The 25,270-nt window shown below is 40.9% G+C and overlaps 1 long non-coding RNA gene across 5 annotated transcripts in view; it reads right to left on the minus strand.

The window, feature by feature from the left end:
• The window catches only part of LOC108594046 (uncharacterized), a 283,377-nt gene extending 259,931 nt beyond the window's left edge, over window positions 1–23,446 (minus strand). For all 5 annotated transcript variants that reach the window (XR_013524642.1, XR_013524645.1, XR_013524644.1 and 2 more), the window contains exons 1-2: window positions 23,361–23,446; window positions 22,896–23,001 (exon numbers count right to left, since the gene is read on the minus strand). This is a non-coding gene — a long non-coding RNA (uncharacterized LOC108594046). The remainder of the gene's footprint in view (window positions 1–22,895; window positions 23,002–23,360) is intronic.
• Between the last annotated feature and the right edge of the window lie 1,824 nt (window positions 23,447–25,270).

Genomic DNA, 25,270 nt, shown 5'->3' on the forward strand with positions numbered 1-25,270 from the left:
GAGCACCCAGATACATAAAGCAAGTTCTTAAAGACCTACAAAGAGACAGACTCCCACAAAATAACAGTGGGAGACTTTAACACTCCACTGTCAATATTAGACAGATCAACAAGACAGAAAATTAACAAGGATATCCAGGACTTGGACTCAGACCTGGACCCAGCAAACCTAACAGACATCTACAGAACTCTCCACCCCAAATCCACAGAATATACATTCTTCTCAGCACCACATCACACCTACTCTAAAACTGACCAGATAATTGGAAGTAAATCACTCCTCAGCAAATGAAAAAGAATGGATATCATAACAAACAGTCTCTCAGACCACAAGGCAATCAAATTAGAACACAAGATTAAGAAACTAACTCAGAACCACACAACTTCATGGAAACTGAACAACTGGCTCTTGAATGTTGACTGGATAAACAATGAAATGAAGGCAGAAATAAAGAAGTTCTTCGAAACCAATGAGAATGAAGACACAACATGCCAGAATCTCTCGGACACATTTAAAGCAGTCTCTAGAGGAAAATATATAGCAATAAGTGCCCATATGAGGAGAATGGAGAGATACAAAATTGACACCCTATTGTCAAAATTGAAACAGCTAGAGGAGCAAGATCAAAAAAACTCAAAACCCAGCAGAAGACAAGAAATAACTAAGATCAGAGCTGAACTGAAGGAGATAGAGACATGAAAAACCCTTCAAAAAATGGTTTTTTGAAAAGATCAACAAAATAGTCAGACCACTAGCCAGATTGATTAAAAAGAAAAGAGAGAACAACCAAATAGATGCAATAAAAAATGATAAAGGGGAAATAACCACAGATTCCACAGAAATTCAAACCATCATCAGAGAATATTACAAACAACTCTATGCACATAAACTAGTAAACCTGGAAAAAATGGATAAATTCCTGGACTCCTGTGTCCTCCCAAGCCTAAACCAGGAGGAAGCTGAAACTATGAATAGACCAATAACAAGGTCAGAAGTCGAGGCAGCAATTAAGAGCCTACCACACAAAAAAAAGCCCAGGTCCACATGGGTTCACAGCCGAATTCTACCAGACACACAAAGAGGAGCTGGTACCATTACTTCTGAAACTATTCCAAATAATCCAAAAAAAGGGAGTCCTTCCCAAATCATTTTATGAGACCAATATCATCCTGATACCAAAATCCGGCAGAGACCCAACAAGAAAAGAAAACTTCCAGCCAATATCCATGATGAACATAGATGCAAAAATCAATAAAATATTGGCAAGCCGATTGCAACAGCAAATCAAAAAACTTATCCATCATGATCAAGTAGGATTCATCCCGGGGATGCAAGGCTGCTTCAACATACGCAAGTCTATAAACGTAATTCACCACAGAAACAGAACCAAAAACAAAAACCACATGATTATCTCGATTGTCGCAGAGAAGGCATTTGACAAAATTCAACAGCTCTTTATGCTAAAAACCCTCAATAAACTCGGTATCGATGGAACGTATCTCAAAGTAATAAAAGCTATTTATGACAAACCAACAGCCAATATCATACTGAATGGGCAAAAACTGGAAGAATTCCCTTTGAAATCCGGCACTAGACAAGGATGCCCTCTTTCACCACTCGTATTCAATATAGTACTGGAAGTTCTAGCCAGAGCAATCAGGCAAGAAAAAGAAATAAAGGGTATTCAAATAGGAAAGGTGGAAGCCAAATTGTCTCTATTTGCAGACGACATGATAGTATACCTAGAAGACCCCATCGCCTCAGCCTAAAACCTCCTGAAACTGATAAGCAACTTGGGTAAAGTCTCAGGATATAAAATCAATGTGCAAAAATCACAAGCATTCCTCTACACCAATAACAGAACTTAAAGAAAGCCAAATCAAGAATGAACTGCCATTCACACTTACTACAAAAAGAATAAAATAACTAGGAATACAACTCACAAAGAACGTAAGGGACCTCTTCAAGGAAAACTACAAACCACTGCTCAACGAAATAAGAGAGGACACAAACAGATGGAGAAACATTCCATGTTCATGGTTAGGAAGAATTAATATCGTGAAAATGGCTATACTGCCCAAAGTAATTTACAGAATCAATGCTATCCCCATCAAGCTACCATTGACTTTCTTCACAGAACTGGAAAAAACCACCATGAACTTCATATGGAACCAAAAGAGAGCCCGCATAGCCAAGTCAATTCTAAGCAAAAAGAACACAGCGGGGGCATCATACTACCGGATTTCAAACTATACTACAAGGCTACGGTAATCAAAACAGCATGGTACTGGTACCAAAACAGAGATATAGACCAATGGAACAAAACAGAGGCATCGGAGGCAACACAACATATCTACAACCATACAATCTTTCATAAACCTGACAAAAACAAGCAATGGGGAAAGGATTCCCTGTTTAACAAATGGTGTTGGGAAAACTGGCTAGCCATGTGCAGAAAGCAGAAACTGGACCCCTTCCTGACACCTTACACCAAAATTAACTCCAGATGGATTAAAGACTTAAACATAAGACCTGGCACCATGAAAACCCTAGAAGGAAATCTAGGCAAAACCATCCAGGACATAGGAGTAGGCAAGGACTTCATGAACAAAACACCAAAAGCATTGGCAACAAAAGCCAAAATAGACAAACGGGACCTAATGAAACTCCACAGCTTCTGCACGGCAAAAGAAACAGTCACTAGAGTGAATCGGCAACCAACAGAATGGGAAAAAATTTTTGCAGTTTACCCATCTGACAAAGGGCTGATATCCAGAATCTACAAAGAACTCAAACAGATTTACAGGAAAAAAACAAACAAGCCCATTCAAAACTGGGCAAAGGATATGAACAGACACTTTACGAAAGAAGACATATATGAGTCCAACAAACATATGAAAAAATGCTCATCATCACTGGTCATCAGAGAGATGCAAATCACAACCACATTGAGATACCATCTCACGCCAGTTAGAATAGTGATCATTAAAAAGTCTGGAGACAACAGATGCTGGAGAGGATGTGGAGAAAAAGGAACACTTTTACACTGTTGGTGGGAGTGTAAATTAGTTCAACCATTGTGGAAGACAGTGTGGCGATTCCTCAAGGCCTTAGAAGTAGAAATTCCATTTGACCCAGCAATCCCATTACTGGGTATATATCCAAAGGACTATAAATCGTTCTACTATAAGGACACATGCACACGAATGTTCATTGTAGCACTGTTTACAATAGCAAAGACCTGGAATCAACCCAAATGCCCATTGATGATAGACTGGATTGGGAAAATATGGCACATATACACCATGGAATATTATGCAGCAATCAGAAATGATGAGTTCGTGTCATTTGTAGGGACATGGATGAATCTGGAGAACATCATTCTCAGCAAACTGCCACAAGAACAGAAAATGAAATACTGCATATTCTCACTCATAGGTGGGTGATGAAAAATGAGAACACATGGACACAGGGAGGGGAGTACTAAACACTGGGGTCTATTGGGGGAAAAGGGGAGGGCCACCAGGAGGGGGAGCTGGGGAGGGATAGCCTGGGGAGAAATGCCAAATGTGGGTGAAGGGAAGAAAGGAAGCAAAACACACTGCCATGTGTGTACCTATGCAACTGTCTTGCATGTTCTGCACATGAACTCCAAAACCTAAAATGCAATAAAAAATTTAAAAAAAAATCTGGAGACAACAGATGCTGGAGAGGATGTGGAGAAATAGGAACACTCTTACGTAGTTGGTGGGAGTGTAAATTAGTTCAACCACTGTGGAAGACAGTGTGGTGATTCCTCAAGGAGCTAGAAATAGAAATTCCATTTCACCCAGCAATCCCATTACTGGGTATATATCCAAAAAATTATAAATCGTTCTATTATAAGGACACATGCACACGTATGTTCATTGCAGCCCTGTTTACCATAGCAAAGACTTGGAACCAACCCAAATACCCATCAATGATAGACTGGACAAGGAAAATGTGGCACATATACACCATGGAATACTATGCAGCCATAAAAACCTATGAGTTTGTGTCCTTTATTGGGATACAGATAAATCTGGAAACAATCATTCATAGCAAACTGACACAAGAACAGAAAATCAAACACTGCATGTTCTGACTCATAGGCAGGTGTTTAACAATGAGAATACATGGACTCAGGGAGGGGAGCATGACACACTGGGGTCTGTTGCGGGGGAATAGGGAAAGGACAGCAGGGGGTAGGGAGGTTGAGGAGGGATAACATGGGGAGAAATGCCAGATATAGGTGACAAGGGGATGGGGGCAGCAAACCACATTGCCATGTAGGTACCTATACAACAATCCTGCATGTTCTGCACATGTACCCCAGAACCTAAAGTGCAATAAAATATATATCTATATCTATATCTATATCTATATCTATATCTATATCTATATAGATATAGATATAAAAGAGTTTAAAAAATGGTCTAAAGACCTGAATAGACATTTTCCCAAAGAAAACATAAAAATGGCCAACAGGTATATGAAAAAATGCTCCAAGCCACCAGTCCTCGGGGAAATGAAAATCAAAACCACAATGAGATAAAACCTCAAACCTGTAAGAATAGCTATTATTGAACAAAATTTTAAAAGCAAAAGACAGGCCAGGCATGGTGGCTCATAGCTGTAATCCCAGCACTTTTGGAGGCTGAAGCAGGTGGATCACCTGAGGTCAGGAGTCGAGACCAGCCTGGCCAACATGATCAAACCCCGTCTCTATTAAAAATACAAAAATTAGTTGGCGTGGTATCAGGTGCCTGTAATCCCAGCTACTTGGGAGGCTGAGGCAGGAGAATCACTTAAACCTGGGAGGCAGAGGTTCTAGTGAGCCAAGATCGTGCCACTGCACTCCAGCCTGGGTGATAAAGCAAGACTCCGTCTCCAAAACCAACCAAACAAACAAAAAAACCCACAAAAGACAGAAAGTGTTGGTGAAGATTTGGAGAAAATGGAACCCTGCTACACTGTTGGTGGAAATGCAAAATGTTGTGGTCACTACGGAAACAGCATGGTGGTTCTTCAAAAGCTTAGTAAGAAAATTATCATGTGGCAACATGCTTTTTTCACCCAACATTTCTCCACATTCTTTCACATAGATTGACTTCATTCTTTTTATCTGCTCCATATTTATCTGCTCAATATTGACTTTGTCAATTTTGTTCTCCATAGTACAAAATTTTCAAAGCTTATTAGGCTATTTTCCTGTTGATGGGCATTTAATATATTTCAATTACTAAAAGCAATGCAATTTATTTTGGCATCTTCTAAACTATCCCTCAATGCACACTCCTTTATACAACTTTCAGGGACTTGCACTATCAAGTTCAAATGGCATTTCAGAGGAAGTGTTTCTGATCTGGGCTTCATATATACATACATACATACATATATATGTATATACATTTTTATTTTTCACTGCTTCCCAACACACGTACCACACTACATGCCCACCACCAAGCCGCTGTTTCCAACCGTTAAATACTCCTCAAGCTATAGCTCATTCTGCATGAACCTCAGTATTTTTATGGTAATCCTATCCTCCTCCTCATCATCAATTACCTCTAAAGAGTACCTATCACACTCCAGTCTTTTTCTTTTATAAGTATCCAATCTTTCCTCCTACTCTATGCTTGTTTCCATGTCACAGATAATGAATCCAAGGCCCAGAGAGGTTACACAACTTGTCTGAAATCACCTACCTTATAAGTGACACAATCAAGATTCAAATCTAGAATGTCTGGTTCTAGAGTCAGTGTTCTTAATCATTCATCTGTACAATCTCTCTTCTAAAAACTGTAAGCCAGCTGGGTGTGATAGCTCACACGACTTTGGGAGGCTGAGGCAGGCAGATCACCTGAGGTCAGGAGTTCAAGACCAGCCTGGCTGGTTCTCTACTAAAACCACAAAAATTAGCTGGGTGTGGTGGTACATGCCTGTAGTCCCAGCTACTCAGGAGGCTGGGGCAGGAGAATTATTTGAACCCAGGAAGTGGAGGCTGCAGTGAGTAGAGATCACACCACTGTACTCCAGCCTGGGCAACAGAGTGAGACTCCATCTCAAAAAAATAACAACAACAAAAAAAATAGATTAAAAATGGTATGCCACTGCCTCTTTGATATCTTCCCTGATCACCACTCCAGATCTTTACATTTATCCTCCAATTCAACAAATATTTTTAGGGTCCTGTACGGTGTCACACTTTATGTTAATTTCTGGGGATATATTGATCAACGTCCTAAACTTGTCAGGCTAATAAATATGATGACCTTCTGATGCACTGCTATCCACATCCTCAGAGGTTCTAGATGCATACTATTGTTTATCTTCTTAGGCATGTGTTTTGCATCCTCATATAAACTATATATGCCTTTAGGGGAATGGTTGTATTTTTGCTCTTGGTTATCTCTTTTAAACTTTAGCTCATCATAGTTGCTTTATTAGCATTTAATGATGAAGATGCTTAATAGACTTCGTCCTGTGTTGACTGTTTAAGTGTTTCCCACAAGAGAATTTATTTGAGACACGATGCCAAGCGAAGCTAAACCTAGAGACTTGTCCATGAGTCTAACTCCTAACTCCATGTCCAGAGATCTACTTGATACAGTGCTAAAACCCACTTTTTGAAGACTTTGATGTCTCCACTGAGGAAGTAGGACTTCAGTATCTAAAGACCATTTGAAGGACCTCATCTGAGGCCTTAAGTCCTTTTAAAGCAGATGAATGAGTCTTGGGGGCTGAACTGATATAATATGGCTTCAGGGAGCATGGGGGCTTTAGAGAAGTGTGCAGGGCCAGCCAGTCCTGGCTCTTAGACCTGGAACATCTCACACAAAAAGACAGGAGATTAAAAGAGTGCCTGTTCATCAGAGGAGCCATATGTATACCCACTTTGCCTTCTGTAAGACTGTTCTTGTTAAACTCATATTTCTATTGCCACATTTAAAACGTAATGCCCTCATATATCCTAAGAAAAACTGTCTGTATCTTTAAGATTTATGGCTTGGAAGAGCATTCTCCTATGCTGCAACATCCCTAGTACCAAATACCAGGTACTAGATTTTTACTGTCTTTCACCTAACAGATAATGAGAAGAGAATCTGAGAGAATCAAGTAGGATTAACAATAACAACATCAACAACAGAAACAACCAAGGAAGTCAAAAGACTTAAGTGTGAGGTTCGGAATTATATGTTCTATGTCTTTTGCCTATAAAGGGCAGGAGATATAACATGGAACTGAATTTGTTAAAATTGCACCTTGTTAGTTTACAGACCAGACAATACCTTCGTCACTTTTTTGGAAGGTATTTTTTTATTCATTTTGCTTCAATTCAGGTCCAGCACAGGGACCTAAACACAGCCCATTTACTTGTTCTGAGCAGTTTCATTTATTTTTTTGAGATGGAGTTTTGCTCGTTACCCAGGCTGGAGTGCAATGGTGTGATCTACGCTCACCGCAACCTCTGCCTTCCGGGTTCAAGTGATTGCCCTGCCTCGGCCTCCCGAGTAGCTGATCTCAAACTCCCAACCTCAGGTGATCTGCCCACCTCGGCCTTGCAAAGTACTGGGATTACACCTGTGAGCCACCATGCCTGGCAATTTTTTTTTTTGGTGGGTTGGGTGGGACAGAGTTTTGCTCTGTTGCCCCGGGGAGGGCAGTGGTGCAATCTTAGCTCACTAAAACCTCCACCTCCCGAGTTGGAGCGATTCTCCTATCTCAGCCTCCCGAGTAGCTGGGACTATAGGCGTCTGCCACTACATCCAGCTAAGTTTTACATTTTTAGTAGAGATGGGATTTCTGCATGTTGGTCAGGATGGTCTCAAACTCCTAACCTTGTGACCTGTTCACCTTGGCCTCCCAAAGTGCTGGGATTACAGGCGTGAGCCACCGCACCCGGCCTTTTTTTTTTTTTAATATTCTTCTTTTATAGGCTTGTCCTACATCATAGTTCAGAGAAAACAATCTTCTCTGATTCCAGTATGTTGTATCTGTACAGTATCGAGAGAGTATAAACACATCTTTGTCAGGTTTCATAGTCTCTACTTTACAGATGAAGGAACTGAAAATCAGGAAAACTGATTGTTTAAGTTAGCAATAGAATTAATATTAAAATATGGGTCTTCAAACCCTTGTGCGATCATCAGTTTTCTGCCACAAGGCTTTCCTTCTCTGCATTGGGGGCATCTTTAACAATCAATATCAACATAGCCAGGGAGGTCTGTACATTATTTTAAATCATATCCCACTACTTCCACATAGGCTGGGCTCCAATAATACCAAACATCTCTTGGTTTCCCCAAACATTCGGTGGTCTTTCTGCCTCCTAGTTTTGCATATGTGGTTCTTTCTTTCCTATTCAGCCCCATGTGTGCAGTGAGAACTTCTTCCTTCCAGACTCAGTTTAAATGTCACTTCCTACGGGAAACCTTCCATGCTTTCATTGGCAACTTCAGATTTTTTTAGATAATTATGCCCTTTAATATTAATCTAAAATGTATAGATTTTTTAAAATAGATTTTAGATGCTACACACACACACACGTACACACACACACACACACGGTAACTATTTAAAATGATGGATATATTAGTATCCATTTCACTATGTATACGTACACCAAAACATGCTGTATACCTTTAATACATACAATACAAAAATACATTATATTGGGAGGCCGAGGCGGGTGGATCATGAGGTCAAGAGATTGAGACCATCCTGGTCAACATGGTGAAACCCCGTCTCTACTAAAAATACAAAAAAATTAGCCGGGCATGGTGGCGCATGCCTGTAATCCCAGCTACTCAGGAGGCTGAGGCGGGCGAATTGACTGAACCCAGGAGGCGGAGGTTGCGGTGAGCCGAGATCGCGCCATTGCACTCCAGCCTGGGTAACAAGAGCGAAACTCCGTCTCAAAAAAAAAATACATTATATAAAAGGAAAAAAAAAATGTATTGAGCTACAATCCAATAGGAGGCTGGAAATCCAGTATCTTTGTCCTGTATCTCCAAGAATTTTTGCCAGAACCTGGGGTGGGAAGAACTTACACTCTCCAGGATATCTCTTGCTTTGAGTCTCTGCCATGGATGAATTTCTCACCTCTTCCTTCTTACCTCCTACAAACTGCTCTCTTCTTTCCACTCCCCTGACCAAGACTGACATGGTCTTCAAAGTACTGCTGATACAAGGTGCCCTGTCTAGGAGATATTTAATTTATTTAATTGGATATTTTTTGCTAATAGTTGGAGATGACACAGGAAGCAAAGTAGACAGGAACCTGAGATGAACTATTAGACATCATGATCCCAACAATCCATCAAACATTTCCTGGCACTGGGAATTTCTCACTGGCTCTATCTGTGCTGAAGACTTAGCTTTCTGCATCTTCTCCACCTCCCTGGATGTCTCCTGTCCTCTTCATTTGCCAGCCTTGAACTCGAGCATTCTACTGTCTTTCAAGTACAGAGTGTTCTAAATTTCCACTCTCCCCAAACTAGTACCCCAAGCTAATCCCTAGCCTATTTTACACATCCAAATATTTAATTCAGGTGGCCTGCTGAAAAAGGGCCCCCATTCCAAGTCTGTCCCCTTAGCATCACAATGCATTCAGTGTGTGGGCATTATTCGATTTATTTTTGAAATGGAGTCTTACTGTGTTGTCCAGGCTGCAGTGCAGTGGCACGATCTCAGCTCACTGCAACCTCTGCTCCCTGGGTTCAAGTTATTCTCCTGCCTCAGCCTCTGGAGTAGCTGGGATTACAGGCACTCAGCACTACCCCTGGCTAATTTTTGTAATTTTAGTAGGGACAGGGTTTCACTGTGTTGGCCAGGCTGGTCTTGAACTCCTGACCTCAAGTGATCCACCTGCCTTGGTCCCTCAGTGCTGGGAATACAGATGTGAGCCACCTCACCCAGCTTGCATTATTGGTTTTTACTAGTAGCATTGCCAATGGGTGACAAAATAGGATTGGTAGAAGGGAGGCAGTTAAGGATGTTTTTTCCTGTTCTTTCTTTATATTTCTTTATGGTTTGCATTTTATTTGATGAGTGTATATTGGTTTATTAATTTAAACATTGTTAAAGCAAAAATGTTTAAAGTGCCCTTTATAAACAAATTATATTTTTCCCCAGTTCTTTGGACAAGGTCCAGTCTTTAAATAGGAGTTTCTTCCACAGTGACCTTCTAAACAGAAGAGGAGCAGCATAAGGATTTATTCTCTTCCTGTCCAGAGCAAGGCAGGTCTTTTGTTTATGCCAGTTTTCCCAACTACCACATGAGAAGTCATAGACTGTATCTTAATTATCTTTCTGGTGAAAGAAAAAAATTGTGCTTCAATGGAAAATTACCCATTGTCTAAAGCATGCTCTTCTAGGTTATTGAATGCTAGCCTTTCAATGTGTCAAGTCATTTGACAACTCTGTAAGTTATAGATAACTGATAGCACAGTAAAATAACTCCTGACTGTAGACATGAAACATTCTGTAGAGGTTCAATTCTGTACAATAGAAGTTCCCCACTGTGGAAGAGGCCAGTTTTACCCCCAGTTGTATATTCAATCTGTAACCGTCCCAGGGGTTTTTCTTGCCCACTGCCCAGATAGAACCTATTTATTGAGATAAGGGAAAAGCAACAAGAGTTTAATATGTGTAGAGTGGAATAAACAGGCTAGAGTTTTATTACTACTCCAATCAGTCTCTCTGAGTATTCGGAGGCTAGGGCTTTTTAAAGATAGTTTGGCAGGCACAGGGCTAGGGACTATGGAATGCTGATTGGCTGGGTTGCAGAAGAAATCATATAGGGTCAAAGCTATATGTCCCTCTTGTGCTGAGCCAGTTTCTGGGGTGGGGGCTGGGAGGACATGAGAACAAATGAGCCTGTTTGAGTCTGAGTGGCACCAGTTTGCTCATCAGAATGCAAAGTTTGAAAAATATCTCAAACACCAATCTTACGTTTTATAAAAAAAAAAAACAAAAATGCTATCTGGCCAGGTGCGGTGGCTCACGCCTATAATCCCAGCACTTTTGGAGGCGGAGGCGGGTGGATCACCTGAGGTCAGGAGTTCTAGATCAGCCTGACCAACATGGAGAAATCCAGTCTCTACTAAAAATACAAAATTAGCCAGGCGTGGTGGTGCATGCAATAATAAGCAAGAAGAAGGCTTATTTCAGAAAGGGACTTATATTATCTTTGTTTTAAAGTTAAAATAAAAGTGAATTCCTCCCAAAGTTAGATAGCACTATGCCCAGGAGTGAAGAAGGGCATCTTGGAGGTTAAAAGCAAGATGGAGTTGGTTAGGTTAGATTTCTTCCATCATTGTATTAGTCCATTTTCGCAATGCTATAAAGAATTGCCTGAGGTTGGGTAATTTTTGAAGAGGTTTAATTGACTCATAGTTCCACATGGCTTAGGAGGCCTCAGGAAACTTATGATCATGTCAGGAGGTGAAGGGAAGGCAACACACATCTTACATGGTGGCAGATGAGAGAGAGAGAGAGAGAGAAAGAGAAGGGGTTCAGAAGAAACTGACACTTAAAAACCATCAGATCTCAGGAGAACTCCCTCAATATCAGACCAGCCTGGGGGGAACTGCCCCATAATCCAATCACCTCCCACCAGACTCCTCCCTCCACACAGGGGGATTACAATTGGAGATGAGATTTGGGACATATAGCCAAACCATATCAATCATCATCATTTTCCTCTGTCAGATTTTTCTGTCATAATTTTTACAAAAGTGGTCTCCATTTCAGTATCTCTTCCCTATGCTGAGTCTATTATTTACATTCCCCTTTGAACTCGTGATAAAGTGTTGCCAGTTCATTTATTAGTAAGTTAAATATATTATTTAACATGTTTTCACTTTACGTCTGTATAATAGTCATGATTTCACCTTTTTGGAAAGTTTGAAAATAATCCTTTAAGAGTTTCTTCGTTGCCTAGTACAAGGAGCAATGTGTGGCTAGGAGCAATAAATATGTGTTAAATGAATGACTGAGAATGAATACAAGAAAAACAGGAATGTATAAGCTCATTGCCATCAATACACCATCAGTCCAAGTGTGCGCATTAACTTCCTACCTAATGTCAATGTTTAACTTGAATTTTGCCCAAGCCATATTCTTTTTTTTCTAATTATATGTTAAGAATATTAACCAACCCATAATCTGTCTCCAGAGTAGCTACTATTAATTTCTGATTTATTTCCTTCTGGTGTTTTCTTGGCATCTGTTCACTTAAGAATTTATGATGTACCTGCTATGTGTCAGCCAGTGGCAGCTATAGCAATGAAGAAGGCAGACCAGGACCCTGACCTCTTGGAGCTGACATTCTAATTGGTGGGAGGGGAGAAAGACAAATAATTGAACAAGACAAGAGCAGTTGATAAAGAGAGCATGCATGCCTCTCAATGCTTATTTTCGATCAGTTTATGTGAACTGCAGAATCAGTTTTAAGTCACATATCTTTTAAGAACATCCTATGCTCATGAGCATCAGTATGGAATTTGATGTTGCCATCAGCATCTGACGCTCCCAATGCCACCTGTCTCTTCTGCCCCGCTACATGCTAAAAGCAAGTCTATGACACTGAAGGTGGTCATCCGTCAAGGTCAAAAGCTCTGCTGCTCTGAAATGATTCTGAGACTCAGAATAGGGCTTTCAGTTTTAGCATGTTTCCCGGGGCAGCAAAGAGTAATTTTTCTCTTAGACTAGCAAACAAGAAAGGCATTCCCAAGCTGTGGGGCAGTGCTCTTCCAGGGAAAGGGGGCTACCATATGGAGAAAGTGAAACAATTATGGCACAAGAGAGGGTGGGGAACTAAGGTAGCTTGATTTGACATTTTCTGTTGAAAAAGAGGTACTCTGGCAGGTATGCCACACACGTGGTGAAAAATCAGTTTCCTGGCATCTAGACTTTGTACGTCTTTTTTCTTGTCAGAATGTTTTATTGCCAATTAATGGTTCTGCAACTCGTGATCTTTTATCAATTTTAACAATCTTATCTGAGAATATATACCTTGTAGATGACTGTATTTGTGTGTTTGTGTTTGCATGTATGTGTGTATGCGTGTGAATTTGTGTATGTGTGTGTGTGTATATATACATTTTAGGCTAGTTCCCACATAGGAACTTTGCTCTAAGATTGAAAAGAAAGTCCAAAAAATCCAACACACACACATACGTATTTACAATTGTTTCAAAGGCTCACATCTAATTAATTCTAAACTATAGCTTAGTATTAATTGCAATGAATTTCCTATGAACCCGATTCATGAGTTACTTCTATGAACTGGGACTTGAGATACATGACTCTATTTTATATACATATAAATACATGACTCTATTTTATATATATTATATTATATATAAATATAAATATATAAATAATATATAATATAAAAGATTATATATATCTATAATATATTATAAATATAATTTATATATTTTATATATAAATTATATTTATAATATAAATATATAATATATTATATATAATACATATATGATATTTTGTATATTATATATATTATATATATAAAACCTTTCATATGATTAGAGGCACCAGTAGTGTCATCTGTAATTTCTGCCTCTCTCTCCGCTCACTTTCTCTCTCCTGTTCTGTTTCTTCCTGTTTGATTGTGAGGTGTCAGATTTTCTTTTCCCTAGTGGCAATAGAACAATGTCTTAATTCAGACATCTGAAAAAAATGCAAAAGGGCTTTCCAGATGTAGGCCTTTGAGAGATACTGCATTTTGATCTTAGAATAAGTCTTATTCTGTCTCTCTCTTGATATATATATACACACACACACACACACACACACACACATACAGACATGCAGACACACACACACACACACACACACACACTTTATTATTCCTCCTTTATATATTTCCAGGGGTAAGTTTCAGTTCCTTTCATCCCAATGATGGTTACTGATCTATAATATGTTTCAGACACGTTATCTAACATATTGGTTAAGGCCTACTCAGTGTCTGTGTCCACAGGGCCCTGGGGTAACATGAGCTAAAAAACAGACCACTTGCCTGGCAAAGTCTTAGGCGGTATTACTGGATCAAGCACAACCGTGAGTGGCTTTCTCCAATAATCTCTTGCTATCAAGGTTCTTCCACTCCCTAACTGCCCAGGTGAACACCATCAGGACCACTCACTAAATGCATTTGCAGCCTTCCCTCCTTTATCCAACAGATTCTCACCCTCATAACCTCAGGCAGGATAGGTTTCCAACTCAGACTTGTATGGTAGCTATATTCAGTCAGATAAACTCTGACCTTGACACCTCTTTCCCAAACCTCTTGAATTTCTATGCCTCAAAGGAGAAACACCTGTCTTTCATCTTGCCTGCCTTTAAACTTTGTTCCTCCAAAGGTTATGACAGTGTCCAAGGCCTGCAGGCGGATTATTAAATAGGTGACTCTTAAGATGATCCATGAAAGGACGAAAAGGACAATTATATGCACCCCATCTCTTCTAAGCCATTTTTGTCTGGAGAGCTTGGGCAGAGACTTTGGGGAGGTGAGAGGTTTGAACTTTTCTGTACAAATCAACCAATGATTTTATTTTATTGCTAAACCTCCTGCAGAATTTATATCCTTTCTCTCTGTGTGTAAACATGTATCTCAACTGCTTGGGAGATTGACGTGGGAGGATCACTTGATCTCAGGAATTCAAAGCTGCAGTGAGCTGTGATTGCACCTGAGATCAGTCACTGCACAGTGGCCTGGACAACATGGCAAGACCCCATCTATAAATTTTAAAAAATCATACCACAACTGTCTCTAAGCCCTCTGTGTACAGGGTTTACCTATCATTTATGTGGATTCTTAGATCTGAGAATGTCATGGTCATTTGATCAACGTATATTTGTTTTTCGATAGCTATTGGTAGGAATTAGAGTATCTCTTTATGATATGCAGTTGTTTTAAATCTACTAGTGCTTGTTAAAATAGGATTCAAGCTGCAGTAGGTGAAACCCCTCCTAGTTAGGAAGCTCCATCAAGAGACTATAGTTGATGACTGAATTCATTTATTCATTCTGCAAACATTTATTTTCTCCTAGGTGTGAGGGGGACTATGCTTGGGATGGGAATGAGCCAGACACGATAATAAGAAATGCTTCCTCTCAAAGGATACATAGTAAGATACGTGAGCAATGCATTTAAAGAAGTGATAAATCTGAAATGGATTGAAATGCCAAGTTATTGCTCAAACAAGGAAGCAAATAATTGTGCGTGACAGATGAAGAAACACAGGAAGGAATCTCACTATTCCCACTGGATACAGTGGCTCAAGCCTGTAATCCCAGCACTTTGGGACGCTCGGGTGGATGGATCACTTGAGATCAAGAGTTTGAGACCAGTGTGGCCAACATGGTGAAACGCTGCCTCTATTAAAAAAAAAAAAAATTAGCCAGGTGTCGTGGTGCATGCGTGCAATCCCAACTACTCAGGAGGCTGAGGCAGGAGAATTGCTTGAACCTAGGAGGCAGAGGTTGCAATGAGCTGAGATTATGCCACTGTATGCCAGCCTGGGCAACAGAGCGAGAGTCCGTCACAAAATAAAATACAAAACAAACCAAACAAAACCCACCATTCCTAGCACGGTGATAGTTCAGGCTATATTTGCCTGGGAATAACAACGTAACTTTACCTTAAAAGAAGATAGAAGTACTATTCTCACTTTCAGGAAATTGTCCAGTGACAGTCTACAGTTGTGAGGGATGCTTCATGAACATAACTCCTTCTGTCTTTCTACACCATCATCCTCAGCAATGGCTTCCACCTAGTTATTTAACATGGCTGCTTGATGTCCAACCATCAAGACTGCATTCTGATTAGCAAGAAGGGGCCCAAATCAGGGAAACACACAGAGCAGAAAACTGATCAGAGAGAAGAAACTGGAGGGAAGGAGGGCCTGAATGCATCTGAAGTCAGAGAAAAGATCCAGGAAATCAGAGAGGCAGGAAGCATGTAGCAAATAAGAAATCTTAGTACCAGAACTATCTTGATACAGACATATTTAAACAAACACACGTGGGCGCATTAGTTCAGGCCTGTAATCTCGGCACTTTGGGAGGCCACGGTGGGCGGATCACCTGAGGTCAGGAGTTTGAGATCAGCCTGGCCAGCGTGGTAAAACCCTGTCTCTACTAAAAAGACAAAAATGAGCCAGGTGTGGTGATAGGCGACTATAATCCCAGCTACTTGGGAGGATGAGGCGGGAGAATCGCTTGAACCTAGTTGGTGGAGGTTGCAGTCAGCAGAGATCTCTTGATTGCACTCCAGCCTGGGCGACAAGAGTGAAACTCTGTCTCTAAATCAATCAATAAATGATTCACTTTGGTCATTATAAGGTGGGGTAGGTTCAATAATAGTTAAAGGAAAAGGATGTTACAAAATTACTTTATTTGCAGGAAAAGAAAAAGAAAATCCCATACACTATTCCTAAATCAGCTCCATCAGCAGCCAGGCCTTTCAAAACATATCTGGAATGTATCAGGTCTCCTTCTCCCCATCTCTGCTGAGCTCACCCTGGTCCAAGCCACCATGACTTCTCACTGAGATTACTTCAACAGCCTCCTGAAGGATTTCACTACTTTCACACTCATCTCTTATAGCATATCCTGCACATACATAGCAACCAGAGTAATTCTGTAAAAAACATAAACCACGCCAATATTATTCACTTGCTTAAAACTGTCCAATGGCTTCCCATTTATCCTAGAACAAAATGAAAACTCATTAACAAGCCTTGCAAGGTGAATCTCTACCTCCTGACGGCTTTTATTTCCTCTCTTCCATTTACAAACTAAGCTTCTAAAATCTAAAATTCCTACCTCAGGGCCTTCTGTATGAGCTGTGCTCTCTTCCTGGAAGCTTTTAGATTTTTGTGTAGCTGGTTTCTTCTTGTCATTCAGATGTTAAATTTCACTTTCTCATCCATTAGCAAGTGGCCACTATTTCAATCTATTTTAATATAATTGATTAAAAAAAACATTCTTCTCTATTTTTTGTTTCTCCTCCTTATCTTCTGTTTTCTTCCATGCAGATGACACTTGAGAGCAGGGATCTTATCTCTTGTTCACCACTATATTCTTGCTTAGAGCCTAGTACATTGCTTCGAATATAGTAGGTGCTCAATAAATATTTGTGGGTCAAATAGATGTATGTTCCTTAGATTGCAGGCTAGGTGTGATGGTTAATTTTATGTGTCAACTTAACTGGGTTAAGGAATGCCCAGATATTTGGTTAAACATGACTTCTGGGTTTGTCTGGGAGAGTTTCTGCCTGAGATTAACGTTTGATTCAGTAGACTGAGTAAAGTAGCTGTCAGCCACCAATATGGGTGGGTATTGTCCAATCCACTGAGGGCTTGAATAGAAAAAAAAAGATGAAGGGCAGATCAGCGATCTCTGCCTGAACACTTGAGCTGAAACTTTGATCTTCTCCTGACTTCAATGCTCCTAGTTCTCAAACAGACAAACTGAAACTGGAATCTATACCATCTGCTTTCTGCCTCTCAGGCCTTAGAACTATACCATGGGCTTTCTGGGTCTTCTATTTACAGATAGCAGTTTATGGGACTTCCCAGCCTTCATAATTCCCTGAACCACTACCTTATAATAAATCTCTTTTAAATATCTTCTATTATTTCTTTCTCTGAAGACCCCTAATACACCCATCTTCCTTTGGGAAATAAGAGGTTTTTTTGCACAGACTATTGTTTTTTAAAGTTATTGCAAGTGGAACGTGGAGTGAGGCATGCGACTTACAAAGACACTACTTCCTAGGATTACTGGCATTCAGCTGTTCCTGCCTGAGTGACAATTATTCCCTCCAAGTCTAGTCAAAGCTATTGATCTCTGAGTGTGGCGCAGGTTCCACAGCCCCAGAAGCAGCTGTAATTAACTGCTTGAGCCTTGAAAAGATTTTCTGAGCAAAATCATAGCAACTGACATTTGTAAACAGTAGTTAGATGGAAGGAAAGGTAAAATTGTGTATGTCATCCTGTTTTTATCATACACATTTTAAGGTTCAAAGGAATGATATTAAAATGAATATCCCAGTGTTCCCTTTCACACCTGCCTTGAAAAAAGTGAAGAAAAATATTTAAAATATAGTGGGTACTTCTCTCTATAAACTAACACCAGGGATATTTGAGGAGTAAAAGAATCATGCCAGGGAGACCCATTTTTCACCTGTCAACCACGCTCAAATGAGTACCCTGTGAGACATCTTCTAGAAACTAGTGCATCTAACTCTCACAATAATTTAGAAGCTATATATTGCCAGTCTTACCTTCCAGAAGAGGGAAAACTGAAACTCAGAAGTAACATGCAGTCAAGTCATTCATTCATTCATTCAAGAAATATTTATTAAGTATCTACTATATAGCAGAGGCTATGCCAGGCACTGAATTTTTCATGATGAGTAAAACAGATAACTTTAAAATATTTATTCTTGGTCAGGCACAGTGGCTCACACCTGTAAACTCAGTATTTGGGGAGGCTGAGGTGAGTGGATCACATGAGGTCAGGAGTTCAAGACCAACTTAGCTAAGAGGGTAAAACCCCATCTCTCCGAAAAATACAAACATTATCTGAGTGTAGTGGCTGCTGCCTGTAGTCCCAACGACTCCAGAGGCTGAGGTATGAGAATTGCGCAAACTCAGGAGGTGGAGAGAGGTTGCACTGAGTCAAGATTATGCCACTGCAGTCCAGCCTGGGTGACAGAGCGAGACTCCATTGCAAAAAAAAAAAATTTAAAAAAAGCTAGGTTCAGTGGCTCATGCCTATAATTCCAGCACTCTCATAGGTTGAGGAGCTGAGGTCACAAGTTCAAGACCAGCCTGACCAACATGGAGAAACCCTATATCTACTTTAAAAAATACAAAATATTAGCCGGCATGGTGGCCCATGTCTGTAATTCCAGCTACTCGGGAGGCTGAGGCAGGAGAATCGCTTGAACCCAGGAGGCAGAGGTTGTGGTGAGCTGAGATCACACCATTGCACTCCAGCCTGGGCAACGAGATCAGAATTCTGTCTCAAAAAGAAAGAAAAAAAAATTCTGAATTATCTCAGACATACTAACAATGTGTTAAAAGAAAAGTTTAAGTATCTAGGAACCCAGTAAATAGCCAAATAGATAAAATATTACCAATACAATTGAAGGCCCTCGGGTACCCCACTCCAGTTGCAACCCTCCCCTTTCCCTTAGGGATGAACACTACTGTAACTTGCGTGTTTGTCATCCTTGGGCATTTCTTGGATTATAGTTCATTTTTATCTTCTTTTTGCATGCCTACATCTTTGAAACATCCTGCCGTGAATATGTATTTCTTTCAAGAAATAAAAGCTGTAAAAGTTATTATTTTTTACAGATCCAACAGTGATAGTGGAAATCTGCAATGAAAAAGAAAAAAAAAAAGGCCCTTCAAGAACTTGCAGCCAGTGGCCCTCCTTTGTCTTGTTCGGTCTTTTGACGCCAGCAGCCTCAGCTGTCTCTCCTGACACCTCTCCAAAGACCTAGATAACCCCTGGCCAGAAAGACTCCTTTTCAGGTCCTCTTGTCTCCTAAAAATATTTAAAACACAGTGTTTGTTGACGCCTGAAGCTGGGGTTGTCAGGCTCCTGATGGGAACTTGTCCTTGATCTCTTGCTACTTTGTGGACACCCACGTTCTTCCAGTCGACACTGACCAAGGGCAAAGAAGATCAAATGTTCAATCCCAGCAGCAGGGAAGAAAGTCATCTGAATGCATTTCCAATACAAAAGCTGAAATTAGACTGAAACTTCACCTTGCATTTTTTATGATGTGTGTCTTAGTCAACTTCTGTGTTTGCAAAGACAAAGGGAATTAATATTTAATATGGCTACAGTGGAAGGAGAGGGGAATAATCCATTCTCTGCAGTGTTTTTGAACCTTCAATTGTCTTAAAATATCAGCCTTTAATCTCTTGATTATGAGATAGACTGTTCTATTTCTCAATGCTGTTGGGCAGTAACTATTTTATTCTTGGACTCAGACAGAACTGAGTTTTAGCTCCAGCTCTGTCATTTATGTACTATGTGACCATGGGTTTCAGTTTTCTCTTGTAAGAAACAGGATAATACTTACCTCACAAGGGTGCATTAAGAATTCAGCAAAATAGTCTTGGGCCACCAGATTAAAAAAAAAACAGATTCTGAACCCTACAAACCCAAACAGACTATTGCCAATTTGCTTCCTGGGGGATGGGGATGGGGAGTCTATATACGTTATAGCAAGGGTAAAATAAATCTCTTTCATGTAGACAGGCTGGTGTAGAAAAGGAAGAGTCCCAATGTTAAAGTTTGTACTTGACCTTCTGTGCTGCTTAGGGGCTGAAGCTCAGAATATTTGAGACTTGGCCTTAACAGAGCTATTTCTTGTGTTTAGGAGTATGAAGATAGGTTGTTCTGCCTAACATGGGAGGGCCTCAGGGTGAAGGAACCTCAGAGAACAGAGGAGGTAGTCTTACAGGAAAGAGACAGCTGATCAACAAGGCAATGTGGAGCCCAGCCAACAGAAGGCTGAATTGAGCTGAGATTTCCCAGTTCATCTGGACCCCTGGTGTCTGTTTTTTTCCACTGCAGTCTTACCTTTGTGAAACTAAAATATTTGAGGCAGCTCTCAACTCAGAAAGTTCATTTAGCTGAGGTTAAGGACGCACTGTGACAGAGCCTCAGGACGTTCTGATGACATGTGCCCAAGGTGGTCAGGGTACAGCTTCTTTTTATACATTTTAGGGAGATGTGAGACACCAATCAATATGTGCAAGGTGTATATCGGTTTGGTCCAATTAGACAGGTGGGACAACTGTAAGGGGAGGGGCTTCCAGGTCAGAGGTAAATAAGAGTCAACAGGTTGCATTCTTTCAAGTCCTTGATCAGCCTTTCACTGAATATGCAATGTAGTCAGTGAATCTGCATTTTTACCTAAACAATGAGGCCAAGAAAGCAATCAGATATACATTTGTCTCAGGTGTGCAGAGGGATGACTTCCTGTCCTGCACCTGGAAGTCTATCAATTTACATTGCCAGAGTGAAATTCAACAGAAATGTCTTAGGGTAAAGATCTTGAGACCCACAACAAATTTCCTTGTGGACAAACTGTGAGGGAGGTATGTAGCTCTTTTTATCTTTTTAGCTGTCTTATTTAGGAACAAAATGGGAGGCAGGTTTGCCTGACATAGTTTCCAGCTTGACTTTTCCCTTGGCTTAGTGATTTCGGGGTCGAAAGATTTATTTTCCTTTTGTACTTTCTACACACACACACCCCATCTTGCATCCTTTGTCCCACTGCCTGAAATTTTTTGAAACACAATTCGAATTTTATGTCCTTTGTATTACTAATTTCTCTGTCTGGGGAGGGCTCATCTCTTTCTCCCACGTCTCCCTCTGTAAAAATTTCAACCAGCTGGAAGCCCAGCTCAAATGACAGCAGGCTTTTGAAGCTTCCCTGCTCCCCGGCTACATCTACCCTTCCCCTATTTGCTTCGGCCCACCTGTCTCCAGAATACCACCCGCACATAGTTGGTACTATCAGGGCCAAGAGAAAACTTCCCCTTCAACCTCTGAAGGTTTGTTGACTGACAATTATGAATAAGAGGCAGATTAACAAGACAAAAGCACAAGTTAACTTTATCACAGGTTTTTTTTTTTTTTTGAGACGAGTCTCAGAGTCTGGCTCTGTCACCAGGCTGGAGTGTAGTGGCAAGATCTTGACTCACCTCACTGCAACGACTGCCTCGTAGGTTCAAGCAAGTCTCTCACCTCAGCCTCTCAAGTAGCTGGGGTTATAGGCACGTGACACCACACCCAACTAAGTTTTGTATTTTTAGTAGAGATGGAGTTTCACCATGTTGGCCAGGATGGTCTTGATCTCCTTACCTTGTGATCTGCCTGTCTCAGCCTCTCAAACTGCTGAGATTACATGCGTGAGCCACCATGCCCGGCCACTTTATCATAGTTTTATGTGATATGGGAGGCTTCAGAATGAAGACTCAAATATACAGGGGAATTGTCCACTTTTATGCTTAGGTTCAGCAAAGGATAGACAGCCATATAGAAATACGATTGAAAGGACAGAAATAATACAAAAACTAGAATGTAACAAAAGCCCACCAAGACTTTTGCCTGGCCTTTCCTGGGCCTTGAAGCAAAACAAGATAAGAAAGGAACTCTTAACAGGACCCGTTTAGGATTAAACAAGTTTTATTGGGGGTATGTAGAAACTCCCCAGACCTCCACAAACAAGTTTACTGGGGGTCTGAAGGAAGTCCCCAAACCTCCATGATTTAACAGGAGACAAGATAAGGGTAATCACCCCAGCATCTGGACCCATTTAGATTAAGTAAATTTACTGAGGCTCCAGAGGAAGGTCTTCAAAACTCAGATCTTGAGCAGGTTAAAATTAATCACTTACATCTTTAGATGAATGCACACTTACATATAAACATATAGCTTAGGGTACAAGCTATGGGAAACTGTAATTGGAGTTGGTCTGGCGCTAATTTCCAGGCCTTCTCCCTATAACTGGTTACAGAAATAAAAACTCCCTCTCCCAGGTCATCTGCATCTCCTTATGCGGCCCAGAGAATAAGCAGCCCGATCCTCGATTTTGTCCGGGAGCAATTCTGGTAGCGAAGCCAGTTTGATACACACTGAACCATTATATGGAAAAGAGGCTTGTAAACTGTTAAGTGATTGTCAAATGCTAACTTCTATGATGGTTGTCGTTTTCACCTCCTATCACTAACCTGCATCCAGAGTTAGCTGACAGGTGATATGTGCAGGAGAACCCCCCACACTTAAAAGGAAAACATACTTACTTTTGTTGGTGGTGGAAGAGATCCGAGTTGCCCCGAGTACCAGACTATCCTTTCGGGTCGGGTCCGCAGAACTTCAGTCTGTGCCTCTTCAGAAGAAAGAGATGGACTTAGGGGCATAAGGCAGAAAAAGAGATTGAGGTAAGCTCCAGAACAGGAATGGAAGTTTATTTTTAAAAGTCTTACAAACAGGAAAGAAAAGCCTTACAACAGGAAAGGGTCTCTTACGCTTGGAAGAGACCCAAGCCGGCACGTGCAGGTTAAACCAGGATCTTAGGGCTTTTTTTTTTTTTTTTTTGAGACCCCTCTGTGGGGAGCGGGGAGTGCAGTGGCGTCATCTCAGCTTAACGCAGTCTCCGCCTCGGGTTAAGCGATTCTCCTGCCTCAGCCTTCCGAATAGTTGGGATTACAGGCGCCCGTCACCACACCCAGCTAATTTGCGTATGTTTAGTAGAGATGGGGTCTTACCATGCTGGCCAGGATGGTTCCGATTTCCTGGCCTCCTGATACGCCCACAGCGACCTCCCAAAATGCTGGGATAACAGGTGTACGCCACGGAGCCTGGCCGAACCTAGGCCTTTTATAAACTCGCCCCTTTCCCATAATTCCTCCCTTAGGATGGGCTTTCCGCATGCGCAGTGCTTTCTGTAACCGTTAGAATTGAGCATGTGCAATTGGGGGTTGTATACGTGCCCATCTGAGGCTTTTTCCTTTCTCTGGTGGAGTATATGGACGATGCAGGCTGGTGTGCAGTGACTCACTGCACCTTGGCTCACTGCAACCTCCGTCTCCCAGGTTCAAGCAATTCTCCTGTCTCAGCCTCCCCAGTAGCTGGGATTACAGGCGGCAGCCACCACGCCAGGCTAATTTTTTGTATTTTTAGTAGAGTCGGAGTTTCACCATGTTGGCCAGGCTGGTCTGGAACTCCTGACCTCAACTCCTGATCCGCCCGCCTTGGCCTCCCAAAAGCCATTTTTGCCTGGTAACACCCATGCCCAGGAAGTTGCTTCTCCCTGGGGTCTGCACTTAATTAACATTTTGATGTTAATAGGTGTGGACCATCAGGAAATTGCCTCTTCCTGATTTGAGAGAAGCAAGGCGTTGCGGGACCAACACCTGACATTCGTAGTAGGGTTGAGGGGCACAGAGAGCCCTCTCCTGCCCTGCTCATGCATAACTACTTTAACAATTAACACTGCTGTCTCTATATTCAAATACTTAATAAATTTTTAACAAGAAGCCCCACGTTTCCATTTTACTGCAAATTATTTCGTTGGTCCTGGATATAAGGAAAGACACATTACAATGAAACGAGTTGAAAATTGGAATTCCTTATGCCTGCATATAGCACTTGATAGAACTACAAACCGTGTCCCCATAGATTAACTCAGTAATATTTTGCATCAACCTTGTGAAATGGATATTTTCATATCCGGTGTTCAGATGAAGAAATTAAGTGCCTGGAAGCACTTGAGTGACATAATTAAGGATCGCAAAAGAAGCTGGTGGTAAAGCTTAGAGCCTTTCCCCCACAGTAATAGTTGGTTCAGTAGTGTACAGATTCTTGGGACCCCTGAATTAGACCCTCCAAGACAGAAACCTGGGAATTAGCATTTAAAATAAGCATCCCATGTGATTTTTTTTTTTATCATCAATGACGTTTGGAAAACTTTGGTTTACAGTAATTACCAAACTCATTCATTCCCAACTTAACTGCTGAACTTCTTTAAAAATTCAGATTTTAAGGTTCTGCTCTGAGATGCTGAATCTGCATCCCTAAGGCAAGGGAAACTTTTCAGTTCATTGCACAGGCCATCTGGAAGTTCTTCCTGGGTTTGAAAGAAATGACATCGATGCCTGATTTGGACTCTGGCCTGTCAATCTCTCAATGACAGCCATCTACTCCTATTCTTTCTAATCATAAAGACTTACAATTTGCCTCTGGGCAACTGGCTTCTGGAGGGTCTCTGGATTTCCTAAAAAAGACAAAGACAGAATCCATATGCTTATGGAGAAATTTATCTTTATAAAGTTCAAGAAAAGGGCAGAGACAGTGAAATCTGTTGATGCCCCACTTTTTAGAATCTTATATTCTTTATGCTAACCTTTTCTACAAATCTGGATCTAAGTCAAGTATCTATCTCACTTTTGAAAATCCCAAGTTGGCTACCTTTTACAGATGAAGGAGGGTTGTAGGTTCTCATTATGGTCTTCCAGGATTCCGGGCAAGGCAAATCTAAGAAATTAACAGGGATGTTCTAAAACAGTCAGCTTCCCCAAAGGAAGGACAATAGTAAAGACTGAAGCAAACAGGACATAGAAAAAAGAATAGCGAATGTCTGAAGGCAATGTTTCTCCAACCTGGGGATCTGGTTAAA

The sequence above is a fragment of the Callithrix jacchus genome, chromosome 12 (assembly GCF_049354715.1).
Source record: "Callithrix jacchus isolate 240 chromosome 12, calJac240_pri, whole genome shotgun sequence".
Lineage (NCBI taxonomy): Eukaryota > Metazoa > Chordata > Mammalia > Primates > Cebidae > Callithrix > Callithrix jacchus.